This window comes from Musca domestica, unplaced genomic scaffold (genome assembly GCF_030504385.1).
Source record: "Musca domestica strain aabys unplaced genomic scaffold, Musca_domestica.polishedcontigs.V.1.1 11, whole genome shotgun sequence".
NCBI lineage: Eukaryota > Metazoa > Arthropoda > Insecta > Diptera > Muscidae > Musca > Musca domestica.
In genome coordinates this window covers 8,609,317-8,630,657 of record NW_026712133.1, presented here as the reverse complement: position 1 = coordinate 8,630,657, position 21,341 = coordinate 8,609,317, and the positions used below count along the sequence as shown (strand labels likewise).

Here is a 21,341-nt window from a genome sequence, read left to right as displayed (position 1 = left end):
TAACAATATTTACAAATTTGAGTAATTTTTCATTCAACAATTTAGATTCCAAAATTGGTTTGACAGTTCATTGTCCCAGCAGCTGTGTCGAAGCGTCTACCTATATTCTTCTACCATGGTAATAACAATAGCGGAAATAATAATGGCACATACACGGCAGAAGAAAAAGAAGCAACACCTTTTCCTTAGTATGGAATCTTTAACAGCCTGTTCCACGATCTCGAAAGAAAATTTGTGCGAACGGAGGCTACTCACTCACTTTCGTATAAGAATGCGTTCCACTAACTTTCGTTCTTTCTTTCGCATAGCCTTACGTGATTCAGTGTTGCTAAATATTTTTTGAAAAAATTAATCGCGAAATAAGGCAAAAAAAGCGCCAAATGTCTAATTTAAACGCAAAAAAGCAACAGTGGCTCTGTCTCAACTGACAGTTCAGTTGTAAACAAATTGTAAATAAACAAACAAAATAAAATTTCTAGTGATTGTGTTCAAACTATTTGTGTTCTTAAAAAATAAAAAAATGAATCGGCCCTATTATGGTTGTCGTCGGCGTCGCAAAATGAAGTCGAAGCGACAATAATGATATTAGGGTTGTCGTTTTTTGTCGATAGCGACAAATGATTGCTATTATAACTGTCGATACAACAGTCGACGTGAAGTCGATTTTTAAGAAAATCTGTCGCCGTAAAAAATTGTAACGACATTGTATTTTTTAGTGGACGTTGATATTGTAACTTTTTTGTATTTGATATTTGACCAAGAAAATAACAACAGCAAAACAATTTGAAATGTTAGTTTCCGAATTGAATAAAAAAAACCATGTTTGCCAAAGGGTTTACCAAAGGTAATTTTCCAGCTAATTTTAAATTAGATTGGAATCCATTGCTACAAAATTAAATGTAAACGGTCACCGATTAGAGACTGGCAAGAAGTATATTAAAGTTAAAATTATTTTTGTATGTTTTTATTAGTTAGTTTTCTAAAGTTCGTCTAGGTTTGGAAAAATTAAAAATGTAAAACTAAAAAACAATTGTGCACAGTAAGGGTGAAGCCAGCAGCACTGGAGGTGATATTTTTAAGCAAATGACTTTGTCGCTTTGGGAGAAGTCCTTCGCGAATGTAATGCAGTTTCAAAAGTTACTGAATGCACCAGGTCGTGCATTTGGAGTAAAAAATACGGAAAACATAATTGTAACAGACGTTATAGATCATGAAAATGAGCCAGTGGAGAATGCTGATGACGAGACTGATGTAACTACTATCCAAAATTCTCGATCGCCCAAAAAAAAACAATGATAAAAAATCATCAAGGAAAGAAGAAACTATTGAATTCTTGAAAGAGCAGTATAAACTTTTGGAACAACACAGTCAAGAGTCAGGCAATGCAAACATATTTGTTTGCTGGCTTAGCACTCGCCGCTGCTCTACTAATACATTCTCCACTTCATCCTCACTTGAACTTAAGCTATGTAATGCATTTATAATATCCATTGTTTCACTATATTTTTTATTTTTCCGAAAGAGACGAAATTAGAATTCAAAATAAAAACAAATTTTTATCTTATTTTGTCAATAACAAGGGATTGTTGCCAACGCCTTTTTTAGTTGTTGCCAACTTTTATTTTAAACTGTCGATGTCGCTTCCATGCCTTAGCGTAATACCATTTTTGAATCGAAGCGACGGTGAGGGCGACTTGCACATAAAGTCGACGACGACTATAGAAACGAAAACCGTAATTGGGACGAATATTTCCGTAGCCCTATTTTTTATGGATGATGTGGAGGAGGTTCAAAATGTGCCACGGAGGCATTTAAGAGATGCTTCGAATTTATTTGAAATACCTAACAACCAGTAAGTATTATTGTATTTTTACATTTTCGAAATAATAAAAAATGATTTTTTCTAGGTTTGTGGCCAATTTTCGTGTGTCGAAGGAAGTTTTTCGGGCTCTTTTGGATATGATGGAAGAGAAGTGGGTGCCCGGTTGCAGAACTACCCAAATCCGCCCAGATTTAAAACTTCTTCTGCTGCTTCCAAAGATTGGAACTCCTCTGGCGAACTCAGATTCTCCTCCATATACTCAACTAGTGACCGCAGCTGTGTAGTTGATGATTTTTTCGTGCTGGAATTGAGAAAATAAAAAATATATATTTGTTGTTCACATATTAAATTGCATTTATTATTTTTACTTACATTTTTGTTTCCATTTTAAATCAAGCAATGTTTATGTTAAAACAATTTTCCTTAATTGTTATCATACGACAGCAAACACACAAGTGATTGATTTTGACATTTGTGTTCGCATGCGTACGAAAGAAAAAAGATAGTGGAACGCAAAATTACACTGAAACGCTTACGTTTTCGTTCGCTTTGATTTTCGTGCAAATTTTCGTTCTGATGGATTTTAGTGGAACGGAAATCAGCTGATTGTCGTGTAAAAGTTGTGCGAACGTGTTATTTCGATATCGTGGAACTGGCTGTAAATTCTCCAATAGAAGTTAATAGTAACAGAAATATTGCAGATGAAGAAGAAGCTGCACGAATTTTGCATAGTATGCGAACAATAGAATCTGTAAATGATAAATTAGAAGCTTCATTTGAAAATTAAATTTCTTCAAATGAGTTATTGTAGGATTCCAATAGAGAATTTTTAATGTCAGGGAATGATGAAAATGTATGCTTTAGTTCATCCGCGGCCCCACAATTACTCGTGGAACAAATTACACTGGTGTTAGGATACTCTCATTTTTATTACTACCGAAGAAACATACAAAAATGGTCGATACCGCCATCAAATGTTATAGAAAACATTTTCCCTAAATGTCACATGGGTTTTGACATACAAACAAAAAATATTCTTAAAGACATTTTAAAAAAATACCCGATTTGTACATTGTTGTTCGATGAGGTAAATATTATACATAATAATGGTAAAGCCACAGCATATGTATTTCTTTTACAACGTCTTTTAAGTAAGGATCCACCCCTACTGATCGGCGTTGCACAAACACCGACGCCAAAATCTTTAGAATATTATGAACAATATCGTAGTTCGGATTTTTAAAGAAGTGAATGAAATTGGGGCAACTACATTTATGAGCATATGCGATGCCATTTCTTACCACAGAAAATTGCGTAAAGCATCAAGTGTATTTTCAAAGTTCATAGAAATTGCTACTGGTTGTATATCACGCCACGCAATAATTTTTCAAAATATTTTGTTGCCTCAAGTCTCAAGGTGTGGTATATACACGCTCGGTTCATACATGTACAACCACATACGAGCGTTGCTGCAAACCCTAAAAGAAAATCTGCTTATTCATATAAAAAATTTAAATTTGAAGACATATTAGCTATATTTAATGATGAAGTTGTTGCTTCTATGAATGAGTCTATAGAAATACACAATCAATTAGAATTTGAAGCAGCAAAAGCTATTGTAGTACATATTACGCCTTTAGTTGAGTTATATGCGGACGAGTCTAAGTTTGATTAAAAAAAAAAACAATTTTGAAAAATACAATTCAATTCTTACGCTGCATATCAAAATTAAATGAGAAAAATATTTGGATATATAACAAAATCTTTGCAGTCCATATGATGTAGTGATGTTCACAAATCGATTCTATTGATCTGGGGTGGCAGTCAGTATGTTCTTTAGCATTAATCTTCATAACATATATGGCTGAACATGGTGAGCAGGCGGCTCCAAAAGTCATGACTGTCATCTCATATTCAACAGGCGGCACGTCAGGGTTACAATTTCTCCACAAAAGTCTTTGAGATATTCTGTCACTTGGCTGCATTATCACTTGATGGAACATTTCTTTAATATCAGCACACACTGCAATATTCCCACGTCGAAAATTATAAAGTATTGTAGGCAATGATGAAATATATTGGGGACCTTTTAATAGATTGTCGTTTAATGAAGTCCCATTTACCTTGGCGGCGGCATCAAAAACTAATCTAAACTTTTTGTTTTCTTTGTTCGGGTTAATAACTCCAAAATGTGGCAAGTACCATTTTCTGTTTGATATCAGGTCGACATTTTCGGGTGGGACTTCTCTTATGTATCCCTTGGCTATATATCCATTTATAACTTCTGTATAAGCAGCATACAAATTTTAGTCCCTTTTCAATTTCTTCTCGGCTCCTTCTAGTCGCCTAAGTGCCATAGTGTTACTATCTGGCAACTCCACATTCTCATTTTTCCATAATAATCCGTTTAAATCTATTTCCAACTCTTTTTGTTGACTCGGAAAGAATTTCTTTTGCCCTTGTATCATCTTCAGATTCCATTAAAGGGGCTGCTCGAACACCCATGTTTTCAATGTTAAAGTAATCTTCCACAATTTTATGGACATGTTGATCTGCTTCCACATTTACGAAAAGGCACGAAGATTTAGATGGCGATATCGATTTACAGGGTCCAAAAACAACCCAACCCAATTCAGTGCTGCAAGCAAATGGGCCCGATAAATCTTTAAAATTAGTAAATGTTGGCAACCCTAAAAAGGCATTATCCAAACCGATTAATAATTTTGGCACGATATTCGAATATGGCTTCACTGGCGGATTTGGATTTGATTTAAATGCTGCTTCAATCTCTTTTTGTGTCAAACTTTGCATTGGAAGATTTAAATTTGATACTGCATAAACATTTTTCATCAGGTGGCAACTCCTTTTGTTCACTCCACTCACCTTCACATTGAATGACGTCACAGGTTCCCTAGCAGACCTCCCTCCGAACCACTGAATATTTAAAGAGCAACTATTTCCTCGCACTCCTATTCTTTCAGCAATGTCCTTGACCATCATGCTTATAGATGATCCATCATCAAAGAGAGCATATACATCCATACGACAATTGTTTCCATATGGTGTGACTGGCAATACACGAAAAAGTAGTTTTTTATTAACTTTAGAAGAACAGCTGAGGACATTTTGTTGATATTCTGGCTCAGGATTCGACGGATTAACAGCTGGTACGCAGGGGGCACCCTCATGTAGTAGTTTATTATGCTTACGTTGGCAACCTTCTATAGGGCATAATCGACTACGGCTTAAATCGACTTAAACAAGAAAAGCAGGCACGTATTTGTTTAATTTGTTTCCATTTTTCTTGCAAGCTGAGATTTAAGAAACGACGGTGAATTCAGACAGATCAATAATTTTCCGATGAGCCATGACCTCACGGACTCCATTTTCTGTACCATACAAATTTCTATACTGTTGTTGGCTGAGGTTAATATTTGTAGAACATGGCGATAAATTTGTATTTATTGCTGGCGGCAAAGAAGCGCAGAAATTATCTGTTGCAGCTTGCGTCGGAGTTTGTTCGACGTTGACATTGGCAGCGGGTGGCGGTTGCGTTGTAATGGCGACTGTTGATGTCGATGTATGTGCGGCTTGCCTAATTGGCGGCATAGTTGTTGTTGTGTTTGCTAAATCAATGGCGGACACGTTGATAGGATTTAGGTTATGGTCACTTACCGTTTCTCCTGATGGCTTTTGGGACATAACCTCAAACTGCTGGCATTGGCGTTGACTCTCGGATAGTTGAGATTTTGTTTCCAAAAGTTGTCGTTTTAGATATGCCATTTGCTTTTTGATGTCAGCTAAATTATCCACTTCCTTCTGTTGGCTACTTGCGCCTGGCTCTGTAGCTTTCATGGCATTACCTGGCTTGGAAACTGTCTTCTTTTGGCTTGAAACGTTCCCCTTGGCGTTTCTGTGATGGCATTATTATCACTTACATTGTTGTTAGATGCAGGCTTTTTTGTTCCACTATGTACGGCAGATGACATAGTTTGGTTATTTGTCTCCGTTCTTGGCGTTGCTTGTGTGTTTCCATAGACTTCACTACTTACATCCACTTGGGCTTCATGATCAGGCTGATCTGATGTAATAGTGTCTGCGCTGAATGTGCTTCTCAGTGTTGGTGGCGAACAGGTGGTGCCATCTTCCCAACCTCAAACTTGCTTTATATTTTTTCCACACACAGCAAAGTACACAATTTTTTGCGTCACAAACCAAACAAAATGCGAAATAAAGAATTTGTTCTGTATTAATGTCAAAGAAGGAGCCTTGCGGTTAACGCAAAAGAAAACAATTTTATTTAGAACACAGTAGCGCGCGTTTATTTCGCTGTTTTTCGACTTCTCCTTTTGACTGCCAAAGACAAATAACCTCGGAAATGTCAAAAGAGAGAATAGAGGAAACTTTGATAACTGTCAACATTACAACAGAAACATGATAAATAAACACTCATAAAGTGCCGTTCTGGAACAGATACAGTTGTTAGTAATGACCATGGTAGAAAAATACAGGTAGATGCATCAACGATTGGGAGTATTGATGTATCAAAATTTTTTAAATATTTCCTCAAAAATAAGTATATTTGTATTTGTTTTCCTACACGACGCCAATCGGAGGTTGTTATAATATGCATTTTTTAACAATATTTACAAATTTGAGTAATTTTTCATTCAACAATTTAGATTCCAAAATTGGTTTGACAGTTCATTGTCCCAGCAGCTGTGTCGAAGCGTCTACCTATATTCTTCTACCATGGTAATAACAATAGCGGAAATAATAATGGCACATACACGGCAGAAGAAAAAGAAGCAGCACCTTTTCCTTAGTATGGAATCTTTAACAGCCTGTTCCACGATCTCGAAAGAAAATTTGTGCGAACGGAGGCTACTCACTCACTTTCGTATAAGAATGCGTTCCACTAACTTTCGTTCTTTCTTTCGCATAGCCTTACGTGATTCAGTGTTGCTAAATATTTTTTGAAAAAATTAATCGCGAAATAAGGCAAAAAAAGCGCCAAATGTCTAATTTAAACGCAAAAAAGCAACAGTGGCTCTGTCTCAATTGACAGTTCAGTTGTAAACAAACAAATTGTAAATAAACAAACAAAATAAAATTTCTAGTGATTGTGTTCAAACTATTTGTGTTCTTAAAAAATAAAAAAATGAATCGGCCCTATTATGGTTGTCGTCGGCGTCGCAAAATGAAGTCGAAGCGACAATAATGATATTAGGGTTGTCGTTTTTTGTCGATAGCGACAAATGATTGCTATTATAACTGTCGATACAACAGTCGACGTGAAGTCGATTTTTAAGAAAATCTGTCGCCGTAAAAAATTGTAACGACATTGTATTTTTTAGTGGACGTTGATATTGTAACTTTTTTGTATTTGATATTTGACCAAGAAAATAACAACAGCAAAACAATTTGAAATGTTAGTTTCCGAATTGAATAAAAAAAACCATGTTTGCCAAAGGGTTTACCAAAGGTAATTTTCCAGCTAATTTTAAATTAGATTGGAATCCATTGCTACAAAATTAAATGTAAACGGTCACCGATTAGAGACTGGCAAGAAGTATATTAAAGTTAAAATTATTTTTGTATGTTTTTATTAGTTAGTTTTCTAAAGTTCGTCTAGGTTTGGAAAAATTAAAAATGTAAAACTAAAAAACAATTGTGCACAATAAGGGTGAAGCCAGCAGCACTGGAGGTGATATTTTTAAGCAAATGACTTTGTCGCTTTGGGAGAAGTCCTTCGCGAATGTAATGCAGTTTCAAAAGTTACTGAATGCACCAGGTCGTGCATTTGGAGTAAAAAATACGGAAAACATAATTGTAACAGACGTTATAGATCATGAAAATGAGCCAGTGGAGAATGCTGATGACGAGACTGATGTAACTACTATCCAAAATTCTCGATCGCCCAAAAAAAAACAATGATAAAAAATCATCAAGGAAAGAAGAAACTATTGAATTCTTGAAAGAGCAGTATAAACTTTTGGAACAACACAGTCAAGAGTCAGGCAATGCAAACATATTTGTTTGCTGGCTTAGCACTCGCCGCTGCTCTACTAATACATTCTCCACTTCATCCTCACTTGAACTTAAGCTATGTAATGCATTTATAATATCCATTGTTTCACTATATTTTTTATTTTTCCGAAAGAGACGAAATTAGAATTCAAAATAAAAACAAATTTTTATCTTATTTTGTCAATAACAAGGGATTGTTGCCAACGCCTTTTTTAGTTGTTGCCAACTTTTATTTTAAACTGTCGATGTCGCTTCCATGCCTTAGCGTAATACCATTTTTGAATCGAAGCGACGGTGAGGGCGACTTGCACATAAAGTCGACGACGACTATAGAAACGAAAACCGTAATTGGGACGAATATTTCCGTAGCCCTATTTTTTATGGATGATGTGGAGGAGGTTCAAAATGTGCCACGGAGGCATTTAAGAGATGCTTCGAATTTATTTGAAGTACCTAACAACCAGTAAGTATTATTGTATTTTTACATTTTCGAAATAATAAAAAATGATTTTTTCTAGGTTTGTGGCCAATTTTCGTGTGTCGAAGGAAGTTTTTCGGGCTCTTTTGGATATGATGGAAGAGAAGTGGGTGCCCGGTTGCAGAACTACCCAAATCCGCCCAGATTTAAAACTTCTTCTGCTGCTTCCAAAGATTGGAACTCCTCTGGCGAACTCAGATTCTCCTCCATATACTCAACTAGTGACCGCAGCTGTGTAGTTGATGATTTTTTCGTGCTGGAATTGAGAAAATAAAAAATATATATTTGTTGTTCACATATTAAATTGCATTTATTATTTTTACTTACATTTTTGTTTCCATTTTAAATCAAGCAATGTTTATGTTAAAACAATTTTCCTTAATTGTTATCATACGACAGCAAACACACAAGTGATTGATTTTGACATTTGTGTTCGCATGCGTACGAAAGAAAAAAGATAGTGGAACGCAAAATTACACTGAAACGCTTACGTTTTCGTTCGCTTTGATTTTCGTGCAAATTTTCGTTCTGATGGATTTTAGTGGAACGGAAATCAGCTGATTGTCGTGTAAAAGTTGTGCGAACGTGTTATTTCGATATCGTGGAACTGGCTGTAAATTCTCCAATAGAAGTTAATAGTAACAGAAATATTGCAGATGAAGAAGAAGCTGCACGAATTTTGCATAGTATGCGAACAATAGAATCTGTAAATGATAAATTAGAAGCTTCATTTGAAAATTAAATTTCTTCAAATGAGTTATTGTAGGATTCCAATAGAGAATTTTTAATGTCAGGGAATGATGAAAATGTATGCTTTAGTTCATCCGCGGCCCCACAATTACTCGTGGAACAAATTACACTGGTGTTAGGATACTCTCATTTTTATTACTACCGAAGAAACATACAAAAATGGTCGATACCGCCATCAAATGTTATAGAAAACATTTTCCCTAAATGTCACATGGGTTTTGACATACAAACAAAAAATATTCTTAAAGACATTTTAAAAAAATACCCGATTTGTACATTGTTTTTCGATGAGGTAAATATTATACATAATAATGGTAAAGCCACAGCATATGTATTTCTTTTACAACGTCTTTTAAGTAAGGATCCACCCCTACTGATCGGCGTTGCACAAACACCGACGCCAAAATCTTTAGAATATTATGAACAATATCGTAGTTCGGATTTTTAAAGAAGTGAATGAAATTGGGGCAACTACATTTATGAGCATATGCGATGCCATTTCTTACCACAGAAAATTGCGTAAAGCATCAAGTGTATTTTCAAAGTTCATAGAAATTGCTACTGGTTGTATATCACGCCACGCAATAATTTTTCAAAATATTTTGTTGCCTCAAGTCTCAAGGTGTGGTATATACACGCTCGGTTCATACATGTACAACCACATACGAGCGTTGCTGCAAACCCTAAAAGAAAATCTGCTTATTCATATAAAAAATTTAAATTTGAAGACATATTAGCTATATTTAATGATGAAGTTGTTGCTTCTATGAATGAGTCTATAGAAATACACAATCAATTAGAATTTGAAGCAGCAAAAGCTATTGTAGTACATATTACGCCTTTAGTTGAGTTATATGCGGACGAGTCTAAGTTTGATTAAAAAAAAAACAATTTTGAAAAATACAATTCAATTCTTACGCTGCATATCAAAATTAAATGAGAAAAATATTTGGATATATAACAAAATCTTTGCAGTCCATATGATGTAGTGATGTTCACAAATCGATTCTATTGATCTGGGGTGGCAGTCAGTATGTTCTTTAGCATTAATCTTCATAACATATATGGCTGAACATGGTGAGCAGGCGGCTCCAAAAGTCATGACTGTCATCTCATATTCAACAGGCGGCACGTCAGGGTTACAATTTCTCCACAAAAGTCTTTGAGATATTCTGTCACTTGGCTGCATTATCACTTGATGGAACATTTCTTTAATATCAGCACACACTGCAATATTCCCACGTCGAAAATTATAAAGTATTGTAGGCAATGATGAAATATATTGGGGACCTTTTAATAGATTGTCGTTTAATGAAGTCCCATTTACCTTGGCGGCGGCATCAAAAACTAATCTAAACTTTTTGTTTTCTTTGTTCGGGTTAATAACTCCAAAATGTGGCAAGTACCATTTTCTGTTTGATATCAGGTCGATATTTTCGGGTGGGACTTCTCTTATGTATCCCTTGGCTATATATCCATTTATAACTTCTGTATAAGCAGCATACAAATTTTAGTCCCTTTTCAATTTCTTCTCGGCTCCTTCTAGTCGCCTAAGTGCCATAGTGTTACTATCTGGCAACTCCACATTCTCATTTTTCCATAATAATCCGTTTAAATCTATTTCCAACTCTTTTTGTTGACTCGGAAAGAATTTCTTTTGCCCTTGTATCATCTTCAGATTCCATTAAAGGGGCTGCTCGAACACCCATGTTTTCAATGTTAAAGTAATCTTCCACAATTTTATGGACATGTTGATCTGCTTTTACAGGGTCCAAAAACAACCCAACCCAATTCAGTGCTGCAAGCAAATGGGCCCGATAAATCTTTAAAATTAGTAAATGTTGGCAACCCTAAAAAGGCATTATCCAAACCGATTAATAATTTTGGCACGATATTCGAATATGGCTTCACTGGCGGATTTGGATTTGATTTAAATGCTGCTTCAATCTCTTTTTGTGTCAAACTTTGCATTGGAAGATTTAAATTTGATACTGCATAAACATTTTTCATCAGGTGGCAACTCCTTTTGTTCACTCCACTCACCTTCACATTGAATGACGTCACAGGTTCCCTAGCAGACCTCCCTCCGAACCACTGAATATTTAAAGAGCAACTATTTCCTCGCACTCCTATTCTTTCAGCAATGTCCTTGACCATCATGCTTATAGATGATCCATCATCAAAGAGAGCATATACATCCATACGACAATTGTTTCCATATGGTGTGACTGGCAATACACGAAAAAGTAGTTTTTTATTAACTTTAGAAGAACAGCTGAGGACATTTTGTTGATATTCTGGCTCAGGATTCGACGGATTAACAGCTGGTACGCAGGGGGCACCCTCATGTAGTAGTTTATTATGCTTACGTTGGCAACCTTCTATAGGGCATAATCGACTACGGCTTAAATCGACTTAAACAAGAAAAGCAGGCACGTATTTGTTTAATTTGTTTCCATTTTTCTTGCAAGCTGAGATTTAAGAAACGACGGTGAATTCAGACAGATCAATAATTTTCCGATGAGCCATGACCTCACGGACTCCATTTTCTGTACCATACAAATTTCTATACTGTTGTTGGCTGAGGTTAATATTTGTAGAACATGGCGATAAATTTGTATTTATTGCTGGCGGCAAAGAAGCGCAGAAATTATCTGTTGCAGCTTGCGTCGGAGTTTGTTCGACGTTGACATTGGCAGCGGGTGGCGGTTGCGTTGTAATGGCGACTGTTGATGTCGATGTATGTGCGGCTTGCCTAATTGGCGGCATAGTTGTTGTTGTGTTTGCTAAATCAATGGCGGACACGTTGATAGGATTTAGGTTATGGTCACTTACCGTTTCTCCTGATGGCTTTTGGGACATAACCTCAAACTGCTGGCATTGGCGTTGACTCTCGGATAGTTGAGATTTTGTTTCCAAAAGTTGTCGTTTTAGATATGCCATTTGCTTTTTGATGTCAGCTAAATTATCCACTTCCTTCTGTTGGCTACTTGCGCCTGGCTCTGTAGCTTTCATGGCATTACCTGGCTTGGAAACTGTCTTCTTTTGGCTTGAAACGTTCCCCTTGGCGTTTCTGTGATGGCATTATTATCACTTACATTGTTGTTAGATGCAGGCTTTTTTGTTCCACTATGTACGGCAGATGACATAGTTTGGTTATTTGTCTCCGTTCTTGGCGTTGCTTGTGTGTTTCCATAGACTTCACTACTTACATCCACTTGGGCTTCATGATCAGGCTGATCTGATGTAATAGTGTCTGCGCTGAATGTGCTTCTCAGTGTTGGTGGCGAACAGGTGGTGCCATCTTCCCAACCTCAAACTTGCTTTATATTTTTTCCACACACAGCAAAGTACACAATTTTTTGCGTCACAAACCAAACAAAATGCGAAATAAAGAATTTGTTCTGTATTAATGTCAAAGAAGGAGCCTTGCGGTTAACGCAAAAGAAAACAATTTTATTTAGAACACAGTAGCGCGCGTTTATTTCGCTGTTTTTCGACTTCTCCTTTTGACTGCCAAAGACAAATAACCTCGGAAATGTCAAAAGAGAGAATAGAGGAAACTTTGATAACTGTCAACATTACAACAGAAACATGATAAATAAACACTCATAAAGTGCCGTTCTGGAACAGATACAGTTGTTAGTAATGACCATGGTAGGAAAATACAGGTAGATGCATCAACGATTGGGAGTATTGATGTATCAAAATTTTTTAAATATTTCCTCAAAAATAAGTATATTTGTATTTGTTTTCCTACACGACGCCAATCGGAGGTTGTTATAATATGCATTTTTTAACAATATTTACAAATTTGAGTAATTTTTCATTCAACAATTTAGATTCCAAAATTGGTTTGACAGTTCATTGTCCCAGCAGCTGTGTCGAAGCGTCTACCTATATTCTTCTACCATGGTAATAACAATAGCGGAAATAATAATGGCACATACACGGCAGAAGAAAAAGAAGCAGCACCTTTTCCTTAGTATGGAATCTTTAACAGCCTGTTCCACGATCTCGAAAGAAAATTTGTGCGAACGGAGGCTACTCACTCACTTTCGTATAAGAATGCGTTCCACTAACTTTCGTTCTTTCTTTCGCATAGCCTTACGTGATTCAGTGTTGCTAAATATTTTTTGAAAAAATTAATCGCGAAATAAGGCAAAAAAAGCGCCAAATGTCTAATTTAAACGCAAAAAAGCAACAGTGGCTCTGTCTCAATTGACAGTTCAGTTGTAAACAAACAAATTGTAAATAAACAAACAAAATAAAATTTCTAGTGATTGTGTTCAAACTATTTGTGTTCTTAAAAAATAAAAAAATGAATCGGCCCTATTATGGTTGTCGTCGGCGTCGCAAAATGAAGTCGAAGCGACAATAATGATATTAGGGTTGTCGTTTTTTGTCGATAGCGACAAATGATTGCTATTATAACTGTCGATACAACAGTCGACGTGAAGTCGATTTTTAAGAAAATCTGTCGCCGTAAAAAATTGTAACGACATTGTATTTTTTAGTGGACGTTGATATTGTAACTTTTTTGTATTTGATATTTGACCAAGAAAATAACAACAGCAAAACAATTTGAAATGTTAGTTTCCGAATTGAATAAAAAAAACCATGTTTGCCAAAGGGTTTACCAAAGGTAATTTTCCAGCTAATTTTAAATTAGATTGGAATCCATTGCTACAAAATTAAATGTAAACGGTCACCGATTAGAGACTGGCAAGAAGTATATTAAAGTTAAAATTATTTTTGTATGTTTTTATTAGTTAGTTTTCTAAAGTTCGTCTAGGTTTGGAAAAATTAAAAATGTAAAACTAAAAAACAATTGTGCACAATAAGGGTGAAGCCAGCAGCACTGGAGGTGATATTTTTAAGCAAATGACTTTGTCGCTTTGGGAGAAGTCCTTCGCGAATGTAATGCAGTTTCAAAAGTTACTGAATGCACCAGGTCGTGCATTTGGAGTAAAAAATACGGAAAACATAATTGTAACAGACGTTATAGATCATGAAAATGAGCCAGTGGAGAATGCTGATGACGAGACTGATGTAACTACTATCCAAAATTCTCGTGAATGAAATTGGGGCAACTACATTTATGAGCATATGCGATGCCATTTCTTACCACAGAAAATTGCGTAAAGCATCAAGTGTATTTTCAAAGTTCATAGAAATTGCTACTGGTTGTATATCACGCCACGCAATAATTTTTCAAAATATTTTGTTGCCTCAAGTCTCAAGGTGTGGTATATACACGCTCGGTTCATACATGTACAACCACATACGAGCGTTGCTGCAAACCCTAAAAGAAAATCTGCTTATTCATATAAAAAATTTAAATTTGAAGACATATTAGCTATATTTAATGATGAAGTTGTTGCTTCTATGAATGAGTCTATAGAAATACACAATCAATTAGAATTTGAAGCAGCAAAAGCTATTGTAGTACATATTACGCCTTTAGTTGAGTTATATGCGGACGAGTCTAAGTTTGATTAAAAAAAAAAACAATTTTGAAAAATACAATTCAATTCTTACGCTGCATATCAAAATTAAATGAGAAAAATATTTGGATATATAACAAAATCTTTGCAGTCCATATGATGTAGTGATGTTCACAAATCGATTCTATTGATCTGGGGTGGCAGTCAGTATGTTCTTTAGCATTAATCTTCATAACATATATGGCTGAACATGGTGAGCAGGCGGCTCCAAAAGTCATGACTGTCATCTCATATTCAACAGGCGGCACGTCAGGGTTACAATTTCTCCACAAAAGTCTTTGAGATATTCTGTCACTTGGCTGCATTATCACTTGATGGAACATTTCTTTAATATCAGCACACACTGCAATATTCCCACGTCGAAAATTATAAAGTATTGTAGGCAATGATGAAATATATTGGGGACCTTTTAATAGATTGTCGTTTAATGAAGTCCCATTTACCTTGGCGGCGGCATCAAAAACTAATCTAAACTTTTTGTTTTCTTTGTTCGGGTTAATAACTCCAAAATGTGGCAAGTACCATTTTCTGTTTGATATCAGGTCGATATTTTCGGGTGGGACTTCTCTTATGTATCCCTTGGCTATATATCCATTTATAACTTCTGTATAAGCAGCATACAAATTTTAGTCCCTTTTCAATTTCTTCTCGGCTCCTTCTAGTCGCCTAAGTGCCATAGTGTTACTATCTGGCAACTCCACATTCTCATTTTTCCATAATAATCCGTTTAAATCTATTTCCAACTCTTTTTGTTGACTCGGAAAGAATTTCTTTTGCCCTTGTATCATCTTCAGATTCCATTAAAGGGGCTGCTCGAACACCCATGTTTTCAATGTTAAAGTAATCTTCCACAATTTTATGGACATGTTGATCTGCTTTTACAGGGTCCAAAAACAACCCAACCCAATTCAGTGCTGCAAGCAAATGGGCCCGATAAATCTTTAAAATTAGTAAATGTTGGCAACCCTAAAAAGGCATTATCCAAACCGATTAATAATTTTGGCACGATATTCGAATATGGCTTCACTGGCGGATTTGGATTTGATTTAAATGCTGCTTCAATCTCTTTTTGTGTCAAACTTTGCATTGGAAGATTTAAATTTGATACTGCATAAACATTTTTCATCAGGTGGCAACTCCTTTTGTTCACTCCACTCACCTTCACATTGAATGACGTCACAGGTTCCCTAGCAGACCTCCCTCCGAACCACTGAATATTTAAAGAGCAACTATTTCCTCGCACTCCTATTCTTTCAGCAATGTCCTTGACCATCATGCTTATAGATGATCCATCATCAAAGAGAGCATATACATCCATACGACAATTGTTTCCATATGGTGTGACTGGCAATACACGAAAAAGTAGTTTTTTATTAACTTTAGAAGAACAGCTGAGGACATTTTGTTGATATTCTGGCTCAGGATTCGACGGATTAACAGCTGGTACGCAGGGGGCACCCTCATGTAGTAGTTTATTATGCTTACGTTGGCAACCTTCTATAGGGCATAATCGACTACGGCGACAATATTTAAACAAGAAAAGCAGGCACGTATTTGTTTAATTTGTTTCCATTTTTCTTGCAAGCTGAGATTTAAGAAACGACGGTGAATTCAGACAGATCAATAATTTTCCGATGAGCCATGACCTCACGGACTCCATTTTCTGTACCATACAAATTTCTATACTGTTGTTGGCTGAGGTTAATATTTGTAGAAATAAATTTATATTTATTGATAAATTTGTATTTATTGCTGGCGGCAAAGAAGCGCAGAAATTATCTGTTGCAGCTTGCGTCGGAGTTTGTTCGACGTTGACATTGGCAGCGGGTGGCGGTTGCGTTGTAATGGCGACTGTTGATGTCGATGTATGTGCGGCTTGCCTAATTGGCGGCATAGTTGTTGTTGTGTTTGCTAAATCAATGGCGGACACGTTGATAGGATTTAGGTTATGGTCACTTACCGTTTCTCCTGATGGCTTTTGGGACATAACCTCAAACTGCTGGCATTGGCGTTGACTCTCGGATAGTTGAGATTTTGTTTCCAAAAGTTGTCGTTTTAGATATGCCATTTGCTTTTTGATGTCAGCTAAATTATCCACTTCCTTCTGTTGGCTACTTGCGCCTGGCTCTGTAGCTTTCATGGCATTACCTGGCTTGGAAACTGTCTTCTTTTGGCTTGAAACGTTCCCCTTTGGCGTTTCTGTGATGGCATTATTATCACTTACATTGTTGTTAGATGCAGGCTTTTTTGTTCCACTATGTACGGCAGATGACATAGTTTGGTTATTTGTCTCCGTTCTTGGCGTTGCTTGTGTGTTTCCATAGACTTCACTACTTACATCCACTTGGGCTTCATGATCAGGCTGATCTGATGTAATAGTGTCTGCGCTGAATGTGCTTCTCAGTGTTGGTGGGCGAACAGGTGGTGCCATCTTCCCAACCTCAAACTTGCTTTATATTTTTTCCACACACAGCAAAGTACACAATTTTTTGCGTCACAAACCAAACAAAATGCGAAATAAAGAATTTGTTCTGTATTAATGTCAAAGAAGGAGCCTTGCGGTTAACGCAAAAGAAAACAATTTTATTTAGAACACAGTAGCGCGCGTTTATTTCGCTGTTTTTCGACTTCTCCTTTTGACTGCCAAAGACAAATAACCTCGGAAATGTCAAAAGAGAGAATAGAGGAAACTTTGATAACTGTCAACATTACAACAGAAACATGATAAATAAACACTCATAAAGTGCCGTTCTGGAACAGATACAGTTGTTAGTAATGACCATGGTAGAAAAATACAGGTAGATGCATCAACGATTGGGAGTATTGATGTATCAAAATTTTTTAAATATTTCCTCAAAAATAAGTATATTTGTATTTGTTTTCCTACACGACGCCAATCGGAGGTTGTTATAATATGCATTTTTTAACAATATTTACAAATTTGAGTAATTTTTCATTCAACAATTTAGATTCCAAAATTGGTTTGACAGTTCATTGTCCCAGCAGCTGTGTCGAAGCGTCTACCTATATTCTTCTACCATGGTAATAACAATAGCGGAAATAATAATGGCACATACACGGCAGAAGAAAAAGAAGCAGCACAAATTTTCCTTAGTATGGAATCTTTAACAGCCTGTTCCACGATCTCGAAAGAAAATTTGTGCGAACGGAGGCTACTCACTCACTTTCGTATAAGAATGCGTTCCACTAACTTTCGTTCTTTCTTTCGCATAGCCTTACGTGATTCAGTGTTGCTAAATAATAATGCAAAAAAAGCGCCAAATGTCTAATTTAAACGCAAAAAAGCAACAGTGGCTCTGTCTCAACTGACAGTTCAGTTGTAAACAAACAAATTGTAAATAAACAAACAAAATAAAATTTCTAGTGATTGTGTTCAAACTATTTGTGTTCTTAAAAAATAAAAAAATGAATCGGCCCTATTATGGTTGTCGTCGGCGTCGCAAAATGAAGTCGAAGCGACAATAATGATATTAGGGTTGTCGTTTTTTGTCGATAGCGACAAATGATTGCTATTATAACTGTCGATACAACAGTCGACGTGAAGTCGATTTTTAAGAAAATCTGTCGCCGTAAAAAATTGTAACGACATTGTATTTTTTAGTGGACGTTGATATTGTAACTTTTTTGTATTTGATATTTGACCAAGAAAATAACAACAGCAAAACAATTTGAAATGTTAGTTTCCGAATTGAATAAAAAAACCATGTTTGCCAAAGGGTTTACCAAAGGTAATTTTCCAGCTAATTTTAAATTAGATTGGAATCCATTGCTACAAAATTAAATGTAAACGGTCACCGATTAGAGACTGGCAAGAAGTATATTAAAGTTAAAATTATTTTTGTATGTTTTTATTAGTTAGTTTTCTAAAGTTCGTCTAGGTTTGGAAAAATTAAAAATGTAAAACTAAAAAACAATTGTGCACAATAAGGGTGAAGCCAGCAGCACTGGAGGTGATATTTTTAAGCAAATGACTTTGTCGCTTTGGGAGAAGTCCTTCGCGAATGTAATGCAGTTTCAAAAGTTACTGAATGCACCAGGTCGTGCATTTGGAGTAAAAAATACGGAAAACATAATTGTAACAGACGTTATAGATCATGAAAATGAGCCAGTGGAGAATGCTGATGACGAGACTGATGTAACTACTATCCAAAATTCTCGATCGCCCAAAAAAAAACAATGATAAAAAATCATCAAGGAAAGAAGAAACTATTGAATTCTTGAAAGAGCAGTATAAACTTTTGGAACAACACAGTCAAGAGTCAGGCAATGCAAACATATTTGTTTGCTGGCTTAGCACTCGCCGCTGCTCTACTAATACATTCTCCACTTCATCCTCACTTGAACTTAAGCTATGTAATGCATTTATAATATCCATTGTTTCACTATATTTTTTATTTTTCCGAAAGAGACGAAATTAGAATTCAAAATAAAAACAAATTTTTATCTTATTTTGTCAATAACAAGGGATTGTTGCCAACGCCTTTTTTAGTTGTTGCCAACTTTTATTTTAAACTGTCGATGTCGCTTCCATGCCTTAGTGTAATACCATTTTTGAATCGAAGCGACGGTGAGGGCGACTTGCACATAAAGTCGACGACGACTATAGAAACGAAAACCGTAATTGGGACGAATATTTCCGTAGCCCTATTTTTTATGGATGATGTGGAGGAGGTTCAAAATGTGCCACGGAGGCATTTAAGAGATGCTTCGAATTTATTTGAAGTACCTAACAACCAGTAAGTATTATTGTATTTTTACATTTTCGAAATAATAAAAAATGATTTTTTCTAGGTTTGTGGCCAATTTTCGTGTGTCGAAGGAAGTTTTTCGGGCTCTTTTGGATATGATGGAAGAGAAGTGGGTGCCCGGTTGCAGAACTACCCAAATCCGCCCAGATTTAAAACTTCTTCTGCTGCTTCCAAAGATTGGCACTCCTCTGGCGAACTCAGATTCTCCTCCATATACTCAACTAGTGACCGCAGCTGTGTAGTTGATGATTTTTTCGTGCTGGAATTGAGAAAATAAAAAATATATATTTGTTGTTCACATATTAAATTGCATTTATTATTTTTACTTACATTTTTGTTTCCATTTTAAATCAAGCAATGTTTATGTTAAAACAATTTTCCTTAATTGTTATCATACGACAGCAAACACACAAGTGATTGATTTTGACATTTGTGTTCGCATGCGTACGAAAGAAAAAAGATAGTGGAACGCAAAATTACACTGAAACGCTTACGTTTTCGTTCGCTTTGATTTTCGTGCAAATTTTCGTTCTGATGGATTTTAGTGGAACGGAAATCAGCTGATTGTCGTGTAAAAGTTGTGCGAACGTGTTATTTCGATATCGTGGAACTGGCTGTAAATTCTCCAATAGAAGTTAATAGTAACAGAAATATTGCAGATGAAGAAGAAGCTGCACGAATTTTGCATAGTATGCGAACAATAGAATCTGTAAATGATAAATTAGAAGCTTCATTTGAAAATTAAATTTCTTCAAATGAGTTATTGTAGGATTCCAATAGAGAATTTTTAATGTCAGGGAATGATGAAAATGTATGCTTTAGTTCATCCGCGGCCCCACAATTACTCGTGGAACAAATTACACTGGTGTTAGGATACTCTCATTTTTATTACTACCGAAGAAACATACAAAAATGGTCGATACCGCCATCAAATGTTATAGAAAACATTTTCCCTAAATGTCACATGGGTTTTGACATACAAACAAAAAATATTCTTAAAGACATTTTAAAAAAATACCCGATTTGTACATTGTTGTTCGATGAGGTAAATATTATACATAATAATGGTAAAGCCACAGCATATGTATTTCTTTTACAACGTCTTTTAAGTAAGGATCCACCCCTACTGATCGGCGTTGCACAAACACCGACGCCAAAATCTTTAGAATATTATGAACAATATCGTAGTTCGGATTTTTAAAGAAGTGAATGAAATTGGGGCAACTACATTTATGAGCATATGCGATGCCATTTCTTACCACAGAAAATTGCGTAAAGCATCAAGTGTATTTTCAAAGTTCATAGAAATTGCTACTGGTTGTATATCACGCCACGCAATAATTTTTCAAAATATTTTGTTGCCTCAAGTCTCAAGGTGTGGTATATACACGCTCGGTTCATACATGTACAACCACATACGAGCGTTGCTGCAAACCCTAAAAGAAAATCTGCTTATTCATATAAAAAATTTAAATTTGAAGACATATTAGCTATATTTAATGATGAAGTTGTTGCTTCTATGAATGAGTCTATAGAAATACACAATAAATTAGAATTTGAAGCAGCAAAAGCTATTGTAGTACATATTACGCCTTTAGTTGAGTTATATGCGGACGAGTCTAAGTTTGATTAAAAAAAAAAACAATTTTGAAAAATACAATTCAATTCTTACGCTGCATATCAAAATTAAATGAGAAAAATATTTGGATATATAACAAAATCTTTGCAGTCCATATCAATGTACCCCCCTGTTTTTTATGCCTCGGATTTTATTTATTTATTAAATTAAATTAAAAGCTACAAATAGCGCTTCAAGACATTTTTTACAAAATGAGAACAAATTAACTGAAAAAATTAAAAAAAGTAAAAGACTGAAATATAAATAGTCTCAAATTCAAAAAAATTAAAAAAAAATAAAATTCAAAAAACGAAAATAGAAAAAAATTATCTACTATGCAAACAATATCGCAAAAAAGAAAAAAACA

The 21,341-nt window shown here is 35.5% G+C and overlaps 1 long non-coding RNA gene across 1 annotated transcript; it reads right to left on the bottom strand.

Annotated features, from left to right (window-relative positions):
* Window positions 1-1,063: 1,063 nt before the first annotated feature.
* LOC131806552 (uncharacterized) lies at window positions 1,064-9,349 on the bottom strand. The gene is made up of 3 exons (XR_009344078.1): window positions 8,658-9,349; window positions 2,195-8,586; window positions 1,064-2,123 (listed from the first exon to the last, which is right to left on the bottom strand). It is a non-coding gene; the product is annotated as an uncharacterized LOC131806552 (long non-coding RNA).
* Window positions 9,350-21,341: the final 11,992 nt, after the last annotated feature.